Genomic DNA, 21,112 nt, shown 5'->3' on the forward strand with positions numbered 1-21,112 from the left:
AAATTCTTTGGTGTCGATCTTACCCCATTACTCTGATTTCCATTCCTGAATTAATCAAGTAGCTTCACGCACGACATGGAGTGCTATTTATCTGGCTGCTTAAAGAAATTTGAATACTTGTAATTAAAGTATTAAAGTAATTAAACTAATAATTTTCCAGCTCTGTTTTTTCTAAATGGTTAGGAAGGGCTTGGGCTGGTGGCGACCCTGAATTCCTGAATTTTTATCATTATTTGTGTGAGAGAAGCAGCTAGAAATGCGAGATAACGTATATGGATCGAAGAGAAACGTCGTAAACATAAACGTTACAGACTCTCTAGATGAATCATATTTTCGCCACACTGGGTCGATGATCGTCTACACGAAGGCCTTCATCGGTGTAAACGTTAGCTCCAAACGTGCAACGCGCCACTGACGCAGACTGGTGGAGGCGGTATTATCCTATGGGGGACATTCTCCTGCGCTTGCGTGGGAACTGTGTTAGTAATCGAAGACACACTGACAGCTGCGAGGCCCCTGCATCCCTTCATGCTTGATGTCTTCTCAGACAGCGATGTCAACTCTCAGCAGTATAACTGTCCTTGTCTCGGAGCCAGAACAGTCGTACATTAGTTTGAGGACCAGTTTAGTGAACCCAGCTTTTATGTCTCGGCGACGAAATTCGTCTGATGTAAATCGTATGGAACTCATCTTGGTCTCTATGGAGAGCCACCACCGCCTACGCAAAAGAACGTCCCATTATTTACGAGCATTACTTTTCCTGTGCGTAGACATCTAAAGTCACATACCTCCACAACCTACGAACTTTTGGATCCCTGAAAAGCAGAATCAGTGATGTACTTCGTTCCAAAGATGGACAAACAAGCTCTTAAGCAGATGGTCGCAATGTTTTGCCTCATCAGTGTTCGTGCGTAACTGGTGGTTATCCGGGAGGAGTCTTTTGAGAAACAGATACAATCTTAATTATGCTGAATATAAATTATGTCCAAATCGTTCTGAATCTCACTACAGTCATCCAGCGAAGACACTCTCCACAACTGTGTCATTATCAGAATCATTCATTACAGCTTTCTGCGTTTTTCTTTTGAGTAAGTAGCCTCTTGCATGCAATTATTTTTTTGACATCTGATGATCTTATCTTTTCTCAGAAGAATTCTTTACTCGTTTCAAATTACATAGGTTTAAGTCGAATCGAATTTCTCCACGGAAATGGGTGTAGATACTAATCTGCGTCGCTGTACACAATTTGAGAAAGATGTGCAGACTCGAAATTTTTTATTAATGAATTCGAATGTATATAAACGGAAGAATTATTTCGCAAAATATTATGAGCGAACTCTAAAAAATTACGATTCTGTGAGCGTTTTAAACCGAGCGCGCACTGAACCGGTTTCGTGCTCACTCTCTCTTCGTTGCGTCCGTGAGATGTTTAGGGCTGATTCTAATGTGGCAAATGTTTACCAATGTCTCGAACACATAGTGGACTTTAATTTTTCTCATGTTGGTTCCCTGGCAGAGGCTCAGTCAGCTGTTTCATGGTATGGTAGCGTCAGTCGACGTCATTCAGAGACGAAAGTTTTTATTGTTCGGCGTAAAGTGAAATTCACTTTTGTTTGGTGTTCATTACGTCTAATGCAAGTGGAAAATGCCCTTTAAATCAAAATCGGCAATGAAATGGGCCGATTGTGTGAAGATAGAAACGACAGCGACGATGCGCTCAGACACGAAAAGGGCTGTGAGGACAAAAATGAGGGCTTTTCAGGTCAAAATAGCAGAAGGCGTCATCCAATAGCCGGGGAAATAGTTATTGCGGACCAAGCGTCGATGAAATCCCGGAAATTTCAAGTTTTTTCCCCTTTTTATGCAATACTCGTCAAACTTCAAGCTCGTTTTTCTCAAAACAATGCTCTTCGTCATGGTTGTCGTCGCCCACACGGCAATTTGCGTCCGATTTTCACGATTTTTGGTCTCCTTTGAAGCAAACTGAATTTTCTTCCGTTCATCTTAGCCGGTTTTTTTTATGTCGATATTCAATATTTTTTCTAACCAAAAGGAGTGGTCCAAAAATGGCCATTTTCTTCAAACGCCTATAACTTCGCCAAAATTTTTTTTAGCAAATCCCTATAATGAACTAAAATTAAAATTGTAAGGATCACCGTGATATGTTAATGTCATGTTTCAGATAAGGTATCGAATATATTGCTTCCCCCTTCTTACACCTCCCGAGGAGATCACGAATGCAAAATTAGAGAGATTCGAGCGCGCACGGAGGCTTTCCGGCAGTCGTTCTTCCCGCGAACCATACGCGACTGGAACAGAAAAGGGAGGTAATGACAGTGGCACGTAAGGTGCCCTCCGTCACACACCGTTGGGTGGCTTGCGGAGTATAAATGTAGATGTAGATGTAGATCCGGAGTTACAGCGACAATCGTCGATCTACCTCCTTTCAGAGCTGTCTCTGCAAAATCGGAATTACACAGTGAAGATATTAATATTTTTCAGTAAAAAAGTACCAATAATAACTTTAATGTGTGCTTTATTCATTGCAGTGAATCCCATTTGTCTACAACATTCCAGTGCGGAACACAAAAATCCTGAATTTGAGCAATATATCCGTTCGTCACCCTGTCGTTCCCCATTAAAGCAAGTATTCTGCCAATTAAATTAAACCATGCTCGCTTATACAGTTCACAGAAGACAGGCCGCACAATAATTAAAAAAGTAACTCTTTTAGCTGTAGTTGATTAACTCTAAAGTATTCGTATACCCATGGAAAATATCTGGGTCTGTCAGATGATGACCAGTTTGGATTTAGGAAATGTGAAGGTAATAGGGAGGCAATCTGGCGTTAAGCTTGATCATAGTAACATGACTTAAGAAAATCAAGACAAGTTCATAGAATTTGTCGACATAGAAAAAACTTTCGACCTTTAAAACGTGCAAGATATTCGAAATGCTCCGTAAAATACGTGTAACATTTAGGGGAAGACGAATAATATACATTATGTACAAGAAGCAAGGGGAAAATTATAATGGAAAACCAAATACGAACCGCTTGGATTGAAATGCGAAAACAGGAAGAGAAGAGAATGGGGGCGTTTCAGATGTTTTACATAGAAAGTTGTTGAAAAATGGGTGGACTGATAAGAAATGAGGAGGTTCTACGAAGAATCAAGAGTATAAGAAGACACCGAAAACATTGAGAAGAAGAAGAGAATGGATGATAGGACATTCGTTAAGACGTCGGAGAGTAACTTTCTTGGAACCTGAGGATCCTGTAGATGTCAGAAACTGGAAGGGAAGACTTCTAACAGATAAATGAGGGCGCTGGATGCAAATGCTGCTCTGAGATGGAGGACTGATACAGTGAGGCTGCATCAAATCACACAACAGACTGATCATTCGCGCCCTGCGGCCCAGAGGGAACCTTATAGGTCATTGTACTGATGTGCGCTCCTTGAATTACGGTTTGTGCAATGTTTTCCGTGTTATAAGACTGTAGGGTTTTCCTTATAAAGTCGGGCATAATGTGCGAGACGTGTTGGTTAGTCACAAAAGAAGCTTGCAGTACGGCTGTCCACTTCGTCCGACAGTAGCTCTTTCAGTTCTCCTGTGTAAAATTTGACTCAGAATTTATGTCTTCCTAGCTTGAAAACTTGTGCCCTTTGTCCTACTCCACGTGGTGAGTTTCTCACGCCCCTTCATGTTTCGTTAACGTAGTCGGACCGCGAGCCAAAGTTATATGAATAGTCTCGCGTCTTGCTGGTTGTATTCCTTTAGTACAGGAGGCTACCTAGCGATTCACCCACAGTAGCATCTTTCTTAGTCTTTGGCTGATTCATGGTGGTGGTCGTTGCATGCCTGCAACCCCTTCCTTTAGTAAATTGGACCCCATTTGATAATACGGCGATCGTCCCTAAAATTCCTTGTCTCCTGCTATCGTGGCTTATTATGAACGAGCGTTGGGGCACGCTGCCGAACTCAATTCTTTCTTCCCCCAGCCCCATTTGATTGTATAATTGTTAAATAATTGAGTCCTTTAACCTGTACATTCTCCTTTTCATTGCGTGAAACCATCCTTAGTGTCACAGTAGAATAATGAAGAACTATAATGGTTGCTACAAGGTCGTGCAGGTCTCGCGCCATTAATGATAGGATCAAGATTCAATATCGCGCGTCTGGCACGACCATTGCACGCATGGCACCGATAGTAGTAATAATAATTTTCAATTATCCCCCATTGATAAACTTGGAAGTGTTCACGGCTCAGTGTGAGTACGTGAGCACTAAATCCACTTGATGTGGTGGAAGTAGTGGCCTCTGGTTTACCTTTCTGGTTTAAAAAAAAAAAGAATATCAAAAATTACAGCCCCTACACAGAGGGATAGTAACCTGTAAAATAAAACGTGCCACCGCTTTTAAGCTCCTAGATTGAAATTCATTTAAGAGAGGAGAGGATTTCTGTATAAGCAACAGCGACGTCATTCAACCATTAAACCGCTATGATGAGACAAAACACCAATGATCTGACTTATAATAGTTCCTAACACCAGCTGATGCAGCTATCTACAAGCAACGTGACATAACCCAGGAAGAACGCGACACATTTGCATACTGACTTTTCAGCACTAACTAGGAGTGCTGTGACGACCTAGACAATACGCAGCAGCCTCCTCACAATCAGTTTAACCTAAAAAAAAATGTGGTCAAAGAAGAAGTCGTTCAAGGAAACATTTGGAATGGAAGCTGGGTCAATGACGTGCGAAACGATTCAGGCAAATCGCGGAAAAGCGAGATCTGGATGGCCGGTCGGGGATTTGACGCGCAGCCTTTCCGAACGAGAGTCCATTATCCCACCTTTGCGCCTCTTCCCTCGATTTGTGGTGCTGGGGTTTCTTCATCGACTAGTGCAAGGTTTGTACAACGCTTGATGATCATCGTACGAGAGTCTGATGACAACCAGTTACCAGCGTACGCCTCAGTCATACAGTCCTACGGATATAGAGGGAACGTAGGTCAGTCATGTTTTGGATCAGAATGTAACACGTATGAATTCCGGGCGCCTCCCATCACTGTCGAGAGTATTTTGAGGATTGATCAATATCGACAAATGAGTCTGTATCTTATTGTCTATCCCTAGATTTAATATTTCTGCGACACGTCCCTCTTTGAAGACAATCAGCCACAAACACATGGCGTCCAATCCGTGAATGCCTTCCTCCAAGAGGCAGGTGTCAACTGACTTAGGAACATGCGTTATCTGCTAACATGATGCCAAAAGAGCATGCTAGGAGCGAATTGGTGCTTGGAGTGAGTCATCATAGGAACCCTCCTCACACACTTGACGACCTCGGGTAGGGGGAGTGGTTAGTAGCGACGTCTCAAGCACCTTGTCAACAGCATGCTACACCAAACCCTAACTTGGCGAACAATGTCCCCGGATCTCTCCCCAATGAAGAATGTTTGAAGCATTATGGGCAGGGCCTTCCAACCAGCTAGGGATTTTATCTAACGCGCCAGCTGGACAGAATTTGGCACGCTCCCTCAGAAAAACACCCAACAAAATCTGTCAATCAATGTCAAGCCGAATAGAGGGCCAGAGGTCGTCCAAGGCGTTATTTTCTTTCCCTTGAATAAATAGTCCAATTTTTCTGAAATTTTAGTCATCTGTATGTCTGTACATGTACCTCACATTTGGTGTTCGGATGTATATGCACCAAAAATCTGACGATCCTGGTTTACTTATTAGCTCTCCTGCATATTTTGCATACGATGTGTAGAAAAAATATTATGTATCTCATTTTTCTTATTAAAGGGAAATTCCATTTCCAGAAAACCTGTCAATTATTCTTTTCAACACAATATTTATTCCTCCGTCATTTGATACCTGTTGGGATTAAATATAACAATCTGCAAAGAAACTACTTCTAACTCATGTTTATTAACTGAAAGGTCATTTACTTGTACGTGAAAGCAGGCGTCACTGGATGCGGATATGGAGGGGCATGTGGTCAGTACACCGCTCTCCCGGCCGTATGTCAGTTTCCGAGACCGAAGCCTCTACTTCTCAATCAAGTAGCTCCTCAGTTTGCCTCACAAGGGCTGAGTGCACCCCTATTGCCAACAGCGCTCGGCAGACCGGATGGTCACCCATCCAAGTGTTAGCCAAGCCCGACAGCGCTTAACTTCGGTGATCTGACAGCAACCGGGGTTACCACAGCGGCAAGGCCGTTGGCAAATTACTTGATAACATCATTGAAAATACCTATTGCAGCTTTTTTTAGTGAGTAATTGTGAAATATACCATTATCAATGTAGCAGCCATTCGTAAATCGAAATTTTAATTTTCCAGATATATAGCATTTGTCAACGTATGCCACTGTTCTAGGGTCGTTCACCTTCTCGCGTTTGACAATTTCAGCAGCGAAATGGATCAGAAATCGTTAACATCGTCTTTCTTAACGACTGTATATTCAAAAATGCCCTGACTTAATATTTCAAGTATACAGGGTGTTACAAAAAGGTACGGCCAAACTTTCAGGAAACATTCCTCACACACAAATAAAGAAAAGATGTTATGTGGACATGTGTTCGGAAACGCTTAATTTCCATGTTAGAGCTCATTTTAGTTTCGTCAGTATGTACTGTACTTCCTCGATTCACCGCCAGTTGGCCCAAGTGAAGGAAGGTAATGGTGACTTCGGTGCTTGTGTTGACATGCGACTCATTACTCTACAGTACTAGCATCAAGCACATCAGTACGTAGCATCAACAGGTTAGTGTTCATCACGGACGTGGTTTTGCAGTCAGTGCAATGTTTACAAAGGCGGAGTTGGCAGATGCCCATTTGATGTATGGATTAGCACGGGGAAATAGCCGTGGCGCGGTACGTTTGTATCGAGACAGATTTTCCAGAACGAAGGTGTCCCGACAGGAAGACGTTCGAAGCAATTGATCGGCGTCTTAGGGAGCACGGAACATTCCAGCCTATGACTCGCGTCTGGGGAAGACCTAGAACGACGAGGACACCTGCAATGGACGAGGCAATTCTTCGTGCAGTTGACGATAACCCTAATGTCAGCGTCAGAGAAGTTGCCGCTGTACAAGGTAACGTTGACCACGTCTCTGTATGGAGAGTGCTACGGGAGAACCAGTTGTTTCCGTACCATGTACAGCGTGTGCAGGCACTATCAGCAGCTGATTGGCCTCCACGGGTACACTTCCGCGAATGGTTCATCCAACAATGTGTCAATCCTCATTTCAGTGCAAATATTGGGGCCACAGCAGAAGCGTCCACGTCGCGGCCCTGGGAGGACTACTTGTAGTCCTGCTGATTCTGCCACCACCAAGCCATTACAAGAAAGAACAAAATGCATGACGACTCTCATAATCGGCCCTTCTTAAGACCAAGTTTGACTATCATCTCCATAAATGTGGAGGGATTATCACCTGCCAAACAGGATATACTGGCTGATTTGTGCAGACCGAACGAATGTCACGTCCTATGCCTACAGGAAACGCACCGAGGCCCAAACAGCAATAGACCTAAAATTGCGGGCATGAAACTGGCAATCGAACGGCCTGACTATCAATACGGAAATGCAATTTTCATACGAGAGGGAGTAGCCTACGACGGGTGTCAACTTTCAGACAAAAACAACATTGAACTTCTCAGAGTTGAGACTAATAATATGACAACAACATCAATATATAAGCCTCCAAATACGCCATTCGAATATGACCTGCCGCGCAATAATCCCCTTCCCACGGGCAGTATTGTAATGGGTGACTTCAATAGTCGCCATACACGCTGGGGATACAATGAATCTAATGAAGACGGACTCAAGGTGGAGACATGGGCAGATGCTGAATCACTCTGTCTCATACACGACGCCAAACTCCCCCCATCTTTTAACAGCGGCAGGTGGCAAAGGGGATACAAGCCTGACCTCGTCTTCGTCAGCCAGAACTTGGTAACTGAGTGCGTGCAAGATGTCCTGGGTCCTATTCCACACTCCCAACATAGACCCATCAAACTCACAGTTACTTCAGCAGTGGTGCCAGTGCGGATTCCATTTCGACGAAGATTTAATTTCAAGAGGGCAAACTGGGAATGTTTCGCAATTGGAATCGACGAAAAGCTGCAAACTCTAGAACCAACACCTAGCAACTACGATAAGTTCATAGAAATCGTCCAGAATGTATCAAGAAAGTCTATCCCTAGGGGCTGCAGAACGGAGTTTGTACCGGCCCTAACGAAAGACAGACGGCAACTATACGATGCATATAAGGAAAAGTATGAGGAGAGCCCATTCTCTGAAGAAACTCTTGAACTTGCAAATGCACTTACCGACCAGCTAGTCGAGAAGCGCCGAGAAGAATGGCAACATCTAATTGAAAGTGTAGACATGAAACATTCTATCCGGATTGCCTGGAAGACAATTAAGAAGCTAAATAATGACCCTAAGCGGCAAACTGAAGCACCAAGAGTAACAGCCAACCAAATAGCCCACCAACTCGTTCTTAATGGGAAAACGAAGACTCCAGCAAAAACCATCCCAATAAGAAGTGGCGCAAGTGACACGAACTACTACAGCCGTCCATTTACCATCGAAGAGCTAGAGTCCGCACTTAAATCTCTGAATCCTGGCAAAGCAGCAGGGCTAGACGACCTTAGGAATGAACAGATCCTTAAATTTGGCGAGTACACGAAAAACTGGCTGCTCCTACTTTTCAATACCTGTATCCGGCTAAACAACATCCCGAAAATCTGGAGAAAGGGCAAGGTCATAGCCATTCCAAAACCCGGCAAATCATTGGACGAGCCAAAAAATTTCAGACCGGTAACATTACTTTGCTGCTTGTACAAGGTGTTCGTGCGCATGCTGCTGAATCGACTTGTGCCTAATGTTGATCATCAGATAATTCCGGAACAGGCGGAGTTTCGCCCTGGGAAAACTTTCACTGGACAGGTCTTCAATCTTACCCAGTTCATAGAGCATGGGTACGAGAACCGTCTAATTACTGGAGCCGTACTTGTCGACCTCTCATCCGCATTCGACTCTGTAAATCACAAACTGCTGCTCACTAAAATATGCGCTATGACTAATGATTTCGGGCTGATACAAATTATATCAACTCTTCTCAGCAACATACGGTTCATCGTAAACCTAGGAGGGAAGCAAAGCCGTTGGCGTATCCAGAAAAATGGACTACCCCAAGGCAGTGCCCTCGCACCCACTCTTTTCAACATATATGTGAATGATCAACCAGTTGCACCAGTGACTAGGAGCTTTGCTTACGCGGACGATCTTGCAATAGCCGTGCAGGGTCGGAACTTTAACGACATAGAAATTAGCCTTACGAATGCCCTCAACGGTCTAACGCCATACTACGAAGCCAACTGCCTACGCCCGAACGCAGCAAAAACATTATCCTGCCTATTCCATCTTCGAAACCGAGACGCCAAACATACCCTAAGCATCACGTGGAACAACCAACGGATCGCGTTCAGTAGCACTCCTTGTTATTTAGGCGTCACCCTTCATCGCACACTTACTTACAGACATCATGAGATATCATGTAGACAAGGTCAGGGGCAAACTATCAACAAGAAACAACCTCCTGAGTAAGCTCAACTCCACAAAAGGGGTGCCGACCCACATACTTTACGTACGTCGGCACTTGCACTCTGCTACTCGGTTGCTGAATACGCTTCCCCAGTTTGGGAAAGATCAGCACATGCGAAACGAGTGGATCCTCTGCTGAACGATGCCTGTCGCGTAATCACGGGATGTCTAAGACCCACCCAGGTTAGCCAACTTTATTTGCTTAGTGGCATAGCTCCACCCAACATCAGACGAGCTATAGCAAACGAAGCAGAGCGCCCCAAGCAGCTGCGCGACCAGCGCCATCCTCTCTTCAGGCAAAACCCTCCACACACACGTCTAAAATCAAGACGGAGTTCCCGCACCTCAGTTCAACCGCTCTAAACTTCAAAACAAAAGGCCAGATTGTCAAAATGGCAAGCAACAGTGCCTACGGGAGACCAGGCACCTCTAATCTCACCCAACGAACAATTGGCCTCTGGAAATGAACTAAAATGGCCATTATGGAGAACCCTCAACCGCCTACGAACTGGGGTGGGCAGATGCAACGTAAATATGTGTAAATGGGGACACCGAGACGGGACGGACACGTGCCAGTGCGGACAGACCCAAACAATGGACCACCTCCTGGAATGCAGCAACATGAGGGAAGTGTGCAGAAAAGAAGATCTGGCAAACGCTACGGCAGTGGCAGTTAAATGCGCTGAATTTTGGCGGGACATGATATGATATATATACTATGTTTGTCTTTATATTGTGACTCCCCATTTTGGGTTTGTTTTATTTATACATATGTGTATTGTATTTGTATCTGTGTGTATATGTAATATGTGGGTTGTCTATGGCTTGGACACGATTAAATAAATAATAAATACGTGCAAATGTTCTCTTTACGGATGAGGCTTCATTCCAAAGTGATCAAATTGTAAATTTTCACAATCAACATGTGTGGACTGACGAGAATCCGCACGAAATTGTGCAATCACGTCATCAATACAGATTTTCTGTGAACGTTTGGGCAGGCATTATTGGTGATGTCTTGATTGGGCCCCATGTTCTTCCACCTACGCTCAATGGAGCACGTTATCATGATTTCATACGAGATACTCTACCTGTGCTGCTAGAACATGTGCCTTTACAAGTGCGACACAACAAGTGGTTCATGCACGATGGAGCTCCTGCATATTTCAGTCGAAGTGTTCGTACGCTTCTCAACAACAGATTCGGTGACCGATGGATTGGTAGAGGCGGACCAATTCCATGGCCTCCACGCTCTCCTGACCTCAACCCTCTTGACTTTCATTTATGGGGGCATTTGAAAGCTCTTGTCTACGCAACCCCGGTACCAAATGTAGAGACTCTTCGTGCTCGTATTGTGGACGGCTGTGATACAATACCCCATTCTCCAGGGCTGCATCAGCGCATCAGGGATTCCATGCGACGGAGGGTGGATGCATGTATCCTCGCTAACGGAGGACATTTTCAACATTTCCTGTAACAAAGTGTTTGAAGTCACGCTGGTACGTTCTGTTGCTGTGTGTTTCCATTCCATGATTAATGTGATTTGAAGAGAAGTAATAAAATGAACTCTAACATGGAAAGTAAGCGTTTCCGGACACATGTCCACATAACATATTTTCTTTCTTTGTGTGTGAGGAATGTTTCCTGAAAGTTTGACAGTGCCTTTTTGTAACACCCTGTATGTTTCAGAAAGCATTTTATTGCCACGAGAGGTGTCACACTGAAAAACATCGTGTAGTACGTTTGGGCACTGTGCCACATTAATCTGACTGCCAGTTCGGTAATCGGATGTTCCATTAATGTTCCCGTAAGCTGAATTTTATCTCTCCGGTGACATATCAAAACTGACGCGCGGAAATGTTTCTGCTGGAACATTTAACACAGCGCGACCGGAAAGCTGAGGCTGAACTTGGAGGGTGGGTTTTCTCCGGAGTGGCAGCGCGCTGTGGCCGCAGCGGGAGGCAATTACCCGGCTCCTCCGCCTCTGCCCCTGGACGCCACCCCCACCCACACACCCTCTCCGCCACATCTCCAACACCCCCTCCTCCCCACTCTCTCTCTCTCTCTCTCTCTCTCTCTCTCTCTCTCTCTCTTTCTTCAGGCGCTGCCTCCTGGTTCTCCTTAGTATGGCGGGAGACGCCTCAATAAGCGCAGGGAAATTAATTAGTCCGGAATTTGGGTCCAGTCTGTTGACAGGGAGTAAATCCATCGCGAAAACAATCCCAAGTTAAAGTAAGTTCATTATGGAGGCCCTCTTGAAATCTTAAGTAGCATTAAGTGCATTTGCCGGGAATAGATCTGGATCTCTCAATCTCTCTCTTTCTCTCTCTCTCTCTCTCTCACTATCTCTCTGTCTTCCCTTCTTTTGTCTTCCCCATCCCTCCCCCCCCCCACCCTCCCCCGCCAGAGGGAAGAAAAACTGAGAAACAAACTAAATGGAGAAGTGGTTTAATGAGTGCATTGATCACAAAAGAGAAATATTTAAAGCGGATACATTTGCAAATGGTATTTTTGTGGAGGCCATTCAGAATGTTTCTACTGGAACCCACTCGATCTTTGACGAACACAATACAAAGTTATCAGTATTCTCAATATCAGTTATTTGCTGCTAAATTATTTTAATGGTCGTTCAAATATCATTATCCGCTATTCTTACATTAAAGTTACTTACCTTTCAGAATTACAATTCTGTCTGTGTAATTTTCTGTGCAATTCTGTGTGGATATCGAGCGTCGTGGTTGACAAGTGGGGTCACATATATTGTAGGTGTTGTTTCCATACTCCAGCGCAGAGCTGCAAGTAGGGTATTACCGGCGATTTTGGACAAATGTTTGAAATGAATGAAAACAAGATCCCATAGAAATTACACGGTGTATTGTTGTCCGAATTTTCATAGCCAATTGAAGAGCGGGGAATGGGCAAATGAGGTCCAGTTTTGCATAAAATGGGATAACTGCTGGAAATTAATCAGGGTAATTACAATATAAAAACTCAATGATGTGAAGGAAAATTTTTGGCCGGATTTTCAAAGCTAGACGAAGACTGAGAAATGGGAAAGGTGTTACCAAACTGACCCGCACGCGGTCTAGTATTGCAAAAAAAAGATTTAACTGCTTGAAAATAATCAGGGTAATTACGAAACAGTTAGTGATTTGAGGAAAAACTGAAATATTTCACTAAAGCTGAAGCGTCAAAAAGTTCATCTCTTGAAAGTCTTGCTGTTTTCCGCATAAAAAGTTACATTTGTGTGATAGTTAATCGTCAACAAATATTACACCGGAGCGAGAACAAGGCTCCCGAAAACTAAATTTATATACTCCTAATAATAATAGCATACTGACAGATATATGAAATTTGAATATGTTATATTGAAGGCTCCCTAAAAATATTTTAAAATAAGAAAAATTTAAAAAATTAGGTCAAATGTTTTGGAAAATTAATTGTCTAAAAGTAAGAAATATAATAAATTAGAGAAATATTTGATGCGCCTCTGAATGATGTTCGAAATCACGTACAGCAAATGAAGTGCCGTTTGAGAATTTCGAGTTCAGTTTTTAACTTAGTACCTTAGCATTTTAAAGAGTACTAGAGGACATTAGTATGGATTAACTTAAAATTCTCTGTCGCCGCCTCGTTTACTGTACATTATTTCGAACATCACTCAAAGGCTCGTCAAACGTTTCTCTAATCTATTTTATCCCTTACTTTTAGACGAGTCTTTTTACAAAACATGGGGCTTTCTTTTTCAAAACTGTTTTTTGCTAGTATACTGTGTAATACCGCGGTACACAATGAAAACTGGTGGAGTCATCGTCCAGCTAAACTTCTGAACGGACGACATAATTTAACTCGACTGTAAGTATGAAAACATGTGTGCGTCACGTCTACCATATTCACCCCATTTTTGTATTTATTCATTGGCCTTTGACGTTAAGCATGAAGTCAGATATATGAGCAAAGCAGGCCTGGTTACAATACTGTGTATACAACATTCACATTTTAAATTACACTAATACTAGTTAAACGTCACAGAACACTTTGAACATTCAGCTCGGTCCTTGTACCACATGTTCTCACGTTCGATCCTTTGTGGCTGATGTATAAGTGTATATCCTCTTCTTCGATAAACAGATCGACCTTTGTGGGTCTACATCTACATCTACATCTACATCCATACTCCGCTAGCCACCTGACGGTGTGTGGTGGAGGGTACCTTCAGTACCTCTATCGGTTCTCCCTTCTATTCCAGTCTCGTATTGTTCGTGGAATGAAGGGTTGTCGGCATGCCTCTGTGTGGGCTCTAATCTCTCTGACTTTATCCTCATGGTCTCTTCGCGAGATATACGTAGGAGGGAGCAATATACTGCTTGACTTCTCGGTGAAGGTATGTTCTCGAAACTTCAACAACAGCCCGTACCGAGCTACTGAGCATCTCTCCTGCAGAGTCTTCCACTGGAGTTTATCTGTCATCTCCGTAACGCTTTCGCGATTACTAAATGATCCTGTAACGATGCGCGCTGCTCTCCGTTGGATCTTCTCTATCTCTTCTATCAAGCCTATCTGGTACGGATCCCACAATGGTGAGCAGTATTAAGGCAGTGGGCGAAAAAGTGTACTGTAACCTACTTCCTTTGTTTTCGGATTGCATTTCCTTAGGATTCTTCCAATGAATCTCAGTCTGGCATCTGCTTTACCGACGATCAACTTTATATGATCATTCCATTTTAAATCACTCCTAATGCCTACTCCCAGATAATTTATTGAATTAACTGATTCCAGTTGCTGACCTGCTATATTGTAGCTAAATGATAAGGGATCTTTCTTTCTATGTATTCGCAGCACATTACACTTGTCTACATTGAGATTCAATTGCCATTCCCTGCACCATGCGTCAATTCGCTGCAGATCCTCCTGCATTTCAGTGCAATTTTCCATTGTTACAACCTCTCGGTATACCACAGCATCATCCGCAAAAAGCCTCAGTGAACTTCCAATGTTATCCACAAGGTCATTTATGTATATTGTGAATTGCAACGGTCCTACGACACTCCCCTGCGGCACACCTGAAATCACTCTTACTTCGGAAGACTTCTCTCCATTGAGAATGACATTCTGCGTTCTGTTATCTAGGAACTCTTCAATCCAATCACACAATTGGTCTGATAGTCCATAGGCTCTTACTTTGTTCATTAAACGACTGTGGGGAACTGTATCGAACGCCTTGCGGAAGTCAAGAAACACGGCATATACCGGGGAACCCGTGTCTATGGCCCTCCGAGTCTCGTGAACGAATGGTTCGAGCTGGGTTTCACACGATCGTCTTTTTCGAAACCCATGCTGATTCCTACAGAGTAGATTTCCAGCATCCAGAAAAGTCATTATACTCGAACATAATACGTGTTCGCCGGCCGCGGTGGTCTCGCGGTTCTAGGCGCGCAGTCCGGAACCGTGCGACTGCTACGGTCGCAGGTTCGAATCCTGCCTCGGGCATGGATGTGTGTGATGTCCTTAGGTTAGTTAGGTTTAAGTAGTTCTAAGTTCTAGGGGACTGATGACCACAGCAGTTGAGTCCCATAGTGCTCAGAACCATTTGAACCATAATACGTGTTCCAAAATTCTACAACTGATCGAAGTTGGAGATGTTGCCGAAACATTTCTGTCACACATGTTCTACAATTGAGGAAGCCTGGAGTATATAAAATTCCACGTCATTGCGGAAAGGCTTATACTAGGCAGACTACTCGTACGGTTCATGACCGATGTGTAGACATCAACGCCGCACACGTTCGCTCCAGCCTGAAAAATCGGCCGTCGCTGAACACTGTGTCAATGAAGGGCATGATATGTTGTTTAAAGAGATGCAAATCATTGCTCCGGCTTCCCGTTACTGGGACTGCGTACTTCAGGAATCCATAGAAATACGATTATACGCTGATGTTATTAACTGTCATAAAGGTTTTCCTTTAAGCAAGATGTTGTCCTATTTTATTAGATACAAAAAACGGTCTGATTTTCGACCGGCTGCATCTTAATTTGAGATTCATCGCTTTTGTTATGTTCTACCGCCGGCGGCGCTTCAGTTCTTTCCTTCGGAGAGGGCAGCACTTCCGCTTCTCGCGCAAGCGCAGTGGCTTGTTCCCGGGGTATAAAGAAGGCACCATATCTGGTATTAACTTAGTTTCGTGTGGGTGTGGACCTGCCACCTTACCTGAAAGTGATCACCAATTGAACCGTGAAAATATCGTGTCGGCAGGAAGATGAAATCCTTCTGCATACCCGTGTAGAGCATCAACATTATCCTAGCCAATCCATTAAGCACCAGGTTTCCATGCAATGTGTTTCAATGTCAAATTCAACTGCTGGAATCTATCTCGCTTTATTTAAATACACAATACGAGCATAGCAAAGTCAGATGTAAATCGCGACCAAATGTTTTCATTGGATGACAAATACGGTTAACGTCTTCACCGGTGAACCGTTGAACACCCTCTGCATCGAGACACTTCAGGACATTGCCGGCCATATGCGTTCCTATATTATCTGGTGGAAAGGTAATATCACTGGCATAGCAAGTCACAAATGCTACGTGTGCTGCCAAAATTACCAGCTATGCGATACAGATGTAATCGTGTTGTGGCCGGCCGGTGTGGCAATGCGGTTCTAGGCGCTACAGTCTGAAACCGAGTGACCGCTTCGGTCGCAGGTTCGAATCCTGCCTCGGGCATGGATGTGTGTGATGTCCTTAGGTTAGTTAGGTTTAATTAGTTCTAAGTTCTAGGCGACTGATGACCTCAGACGTTAAGTCGCATAGTGCTCAGAGCCATTTGAACCATTTTAATCGTGTTGTGTATGTAAAATAATAATACAGTGCAACCTCAGTTGCGAGTAATCGCTTCCTTTACATCCCGTCGCATTTTCAGTGAGCGAGAGCAGGATTTTTATCGATGACTGAAAGGTAACACATGACGCGCATTAAAAGTAATGTGAGGAACTGAATTATCAGAGGTGGAACACTCTTTCGAGTGCTTATCTGTACGGTTGATGAAAAGGGAGCCAGCGTAAATGAAACTCTTCTACAGCTCGAACACTGAAAGGACCTGAACATCTTACAGCGTGGAGGTTTTGCAGCCCTATTAAAGGAACTGGAGACGAAACATAACAAAACAATAGTTGGAGAGAGGTGGTCTTTAGAAAACCAACCGTAAATGGGGCGTCAGAGCAACTGATCCCTAGGCCAGAAGTGGCTCCCCAAAAATTGCGTACCATTCTCAAGTTGCTACTCTCTGATCGTTCTGTCCTTCAAAAGCTTTCTTGATCACTGTGTCAATGCGCCGGAGAGAAGACAGCACAGTAAGGGTATTCGTTATAACGATCGTCCGTGATTTTGTTTAAAGTTATCAGTCTTCTGTCTGATTTGACACGACCCATCAAGAATCTACCTCGTGTCCCAACATCTTCATCTCAAAAGATAACTTGCACGCAACGCCCTCTATTATTTGTTGGATGTATTCTAATCTCTGTCGCCTCAGCAGTTTCTCCCCTCTACAGGTCCCTTCAGTGCCACGGAAGTTATTTCCTCATTATACATGTCCTACTGTCCTGATCCCTTTTCTTGTCACTGTCTTCCTTGTATTCCGTCTTTCGTTGGTTCTGCGGTGAACCTCCTCCTTTCTCACCTTATCGGTCACCTAATTTTCAACATTAAGAGTGTAGCACCACATCTCAAACGCTTCGATTCTCTTCTTTTTGGTATTCCCACCGTCCATGATTCACTACCATACAAAGCTGAACTCCACGCGTACATATCCAGAAATTTCTTCCTCACACTGAGGCCTATGCCTGATACTAGTTGACTTCTTTTGGCCAAGAATGCCCTCTTTACTGCAATAGTCTCCTCTGAGCGTTCTTCTCGCTTTGTCCGTTATGTTATTGTGTTCCGTAGTAGCAGATTTCCTCAACTTCGTCTAGTTCGTGGTCACCAATTGATATGCTATGTTTATTGCTAGTCTTCTTTATGCTAATCTTCATTACTTTCATCTGCCTTCAATGTACTCTATGTCTATACTGTGTACTTGCTACATTGTTTATTCAATTCAGTTGTTCTGCTTCCCCTAAATTTTAATCCCGCTATGTCTTATTTCCCTCGTTGTTTTTTCTATGTATATATTGAACAGCAGGGGCGAAAAACTGCATCCCTGTCTTTTTAATAGTAGCATTGCACTCTTGGCATCCCACTCTTATCATTCCCTCTTGGTTCTTCTACATATTATAGAAGGTGAATCTGAAAAGTTCGGCGAGTGGGCCACATGTTAAAAACCGAACTGGTTATAGAGAGGGGCCGGCGCATACGCAGTGGGATACGCCAACAAGCATCCCCTATCGAACAAATCACCGAAGTGAAGCGGTGGTGCACGCTGCAAAAAAGCAATAGAATCGGTGTGAGAATTCGTGTCACTGGAAAATGGAGCGTAAAACTGAGCAACGCTTTGACGGGAAGTGTTGATTCAACTGAGGGAAACGGCTACGGAGACTCAAAGAATGTTAGTGCTAATGTATGGTGTTGGACCGACCATTGAATAAAACCTTTGTATGTCCATCCTTTTAGCAGGGCGTCTCAGCACTCCAACACATTATCTGCGAATCCAGTAATGCCGGCAACAGATGAATTATGCATGGGGATCGTATCAACCTTTACCGCATCAAAACAGCCTGAAGATGACGCAATGAAGCGTTGAAACTGGTAGCGACAAAATAAAATAAAATCATAAGGACGGCTGTAGGTGTTTTTATTTTTTGTCACTACATTGAATAAAAGGCGTGCACCTGAGTGGTTTAAACGATTCAGAGACGGAAAATGTCGAAAACGAGCCACGTTCGAATTGACCGTCAACAAACACAATCAAAGACGAAATCGAACAAGTGCGACGGGTGCTTGCGAATGATCGGCTGCTGTCTTTGGGGATATAGTAGAGGAGATGGAGCTATACAAAGACGGTGTAAGCACTGTTGTTCACGAACATTTGAAAAAGCAGAACATTTGTAGTCGGTTTGTGTACACGCTGAGAGACGAGCAGAAACAAACTCGGGAGGATACGTCTGAAGATTTCATCGACATGTCTGACCGGAATCCATAGTTTTTGGAAACCACCATTGCAGGAGATGAGACCAGCTGTTGCCAATACGAACTGGAGACCAAGGGGCATTCAATGGCATGGTGTTCATCGTTTTCTCCGCCGCCAAAAAACTGAGTCGCCTAACAACAGCAACGATTAAGACGATCTTGATCGTCTTTTTCGGCAGCACATACTTGATACCTCATGAATTTCTGTCCGAGGGTCAAACTGTCGAAGCCGAACTTCACGAGGGAGTTTTGAAACGGTTGTTGCGACGCATCAAGCGGGTATTGTACACAGCGGTAATAAAGTGGACTGTGCAGTTTCATTCACGTGCATAAAATAACTTCTTAAAACCATATAAAAACTACAGATATTGGAACTGATATAAAAATGGTACATGTCAGTGATGTAGCACACTGTACACCGCTAAGGGGTGTAAGAGGAAACGGGCACAGGGGGAGGCGTTAGACTGAGGGTCACAGACCGAAGTTGCCACATCTGTCACTACATGTAAGTACCTCATAAATTAGTTCAGTATAATAACGATCTCTTCTTGGTTTCCCTCTGAGCCGTGTGCGGTTCGTGTTCATGGAGTTGATTGCTTGTCATCTTCCCTTTACGGTACCGCCACCTCGTTTCTTAGTCGATTTACTGGCTTGCCTGCCCGTGAGTGGCAGCAGCAGCCCTTATCGATAAGAGCACTGTCGTATTATCCTTGGAGCGACAGCTAGTATTTCCAGGTCGTCGTGTGTCGGGAGTTGAGTCAGGGGTCGGAGCAGCAGTGAGGTCCGGACAGTCATGACTTGCCTGGCCATTGCCGACACACACGACTTGAGTGGGGACGACCTTGGTTGGACGTGCGGTCGGTTGTCTCATCGGACGACGTGTATTTGGTCGCCGACTGCTTCTGGGTTCTCTATGTGTGTCGATTTGTGATTCGTCCTTGTTGTTCCACAGTGATCGTTTTAGTATTGTTTGAGTTGTTTGTGGAAGTGTTTTCGCGATATCGTGAGTAGCTTGTGCGGTTTTGCCTGAGCAGTTATTTTAATGCCGTCTGCGTGCTGGATTGAGTGAGTCGGTTGGGACGGAGCAGCAAGCAAGTCTCCGCACCGTGAGGCCAGGCTGGGGCCGCTGGCGGTGTGCTTGCTCTACCAGAGCGTGAGGCGCCAGCTGTGAGAGCGGCAAGTTCGTTGCCTGCCGAACCTAGACGCTGAAGTTGAGTGATCAGTTAATCTGTTAGCCCGCATCTCGTGGTCGTGCGGTAGCGTTCTCGCTTCCCACGCCCGGGTTCCCGGGTTCGATTCCCGGCGGGGTCAGGGATTTTCTCTGCCTCGTGATGGCTGGGTGTTGTGTGCTGTCCTTAGGTTAGTTAGGTTTAAGTAGTTCTAAGTTCTAGGGGACTCATGACCAAAGATGTTAAGTCCCATAGTGCTCAGAGCCATTTGAACCAGTTAATCTGTTATGAAACCTCAACTATTGTGACATCTCTTCATTCATTTGTGGGTTATTGCCCCCTTGGCCAATCGGGCTAGCGGCATTGTGGCGAGGCCTTTGGCCGTGTATTTTCTCTATTTTTAATTTTACATAAAGGCCTTCAGCCATGTTAAATCAACATTTTGTGCACTGATTGTTCTAGAAAAAAAAATTATTCTTAGAAATTGTTCTATCTGAAACTGTTTGTAATCCAGGCCCTAAGCCGTTAGTTGTTCCGTGTGGCCTTCAGATGAGGATTTGCGTGAACCCCTTAATAAGGCCTTCAGCTCTGTGTATTCTCTAAAGGAAAATTTTTTATACAAGAAACAAGGGGTTTATTCCAAATTATTTATTTGACTTGTTCGGCCGGCCGGTGTAGCGAAGCGGTTCTAGGCGCTTCAGTCTGGAACGCGCGACCGCTACGGTCGCAGGTTCGAATCCTGCCTCGGGCATGGATGTGTGTGCTGTCCTTAGGTTCTAGGGAACTGATGACCTCAGATGTTAAGTCCCATAGTGCTCAGAGCCATTTGAACCATTTGAACTTGTTGTTCAGGCCTTGAGCCGTTGTTTCAGATTTATTTGTGGCCTTCAGCCGTGCAATATGTTAATCAGGTTTTGGTCGTTCTTTTGTAAGTTTAAAAGGAAATTTTTTGCTTAAAAAGATTGTTTATTAATGTGCCTTGATTACAGTTGTCCTTCAGACGTGTAGTGTAGCCCTTCAACCGTCAATTATTTTCATTGCATGTTTCTTTTTTAAAAACAAAATTTTACCTTCTATTTTTAATTGCTTTTGACTTCTAAGCCAGGCCTTCAGCTGTTCTTGTGTTTGCTGTGTGGTTTTGGGCCTTCAGGTCAGAAAGCATCTCAAGTTTTCTTTAACTGGGCTTTCAGCCC

The sequence above is a fragment of the Schistocerca nitens genome, chromosome 2, assembly GCF_023898315.1.
Source record: "Schistocerca nitens isolate TAMUIC-IGC-003100 chromosome 2, iqSchNite1.1, whole genome shotgun sequence".
Classification (NCBI taxonomy): domain Eukaryota; kingdom Metazoa; phylum Arthropoda; class Insecta; order Orthoptera; family Acrididae; genus Schistocerca; species Schistocerca nitens.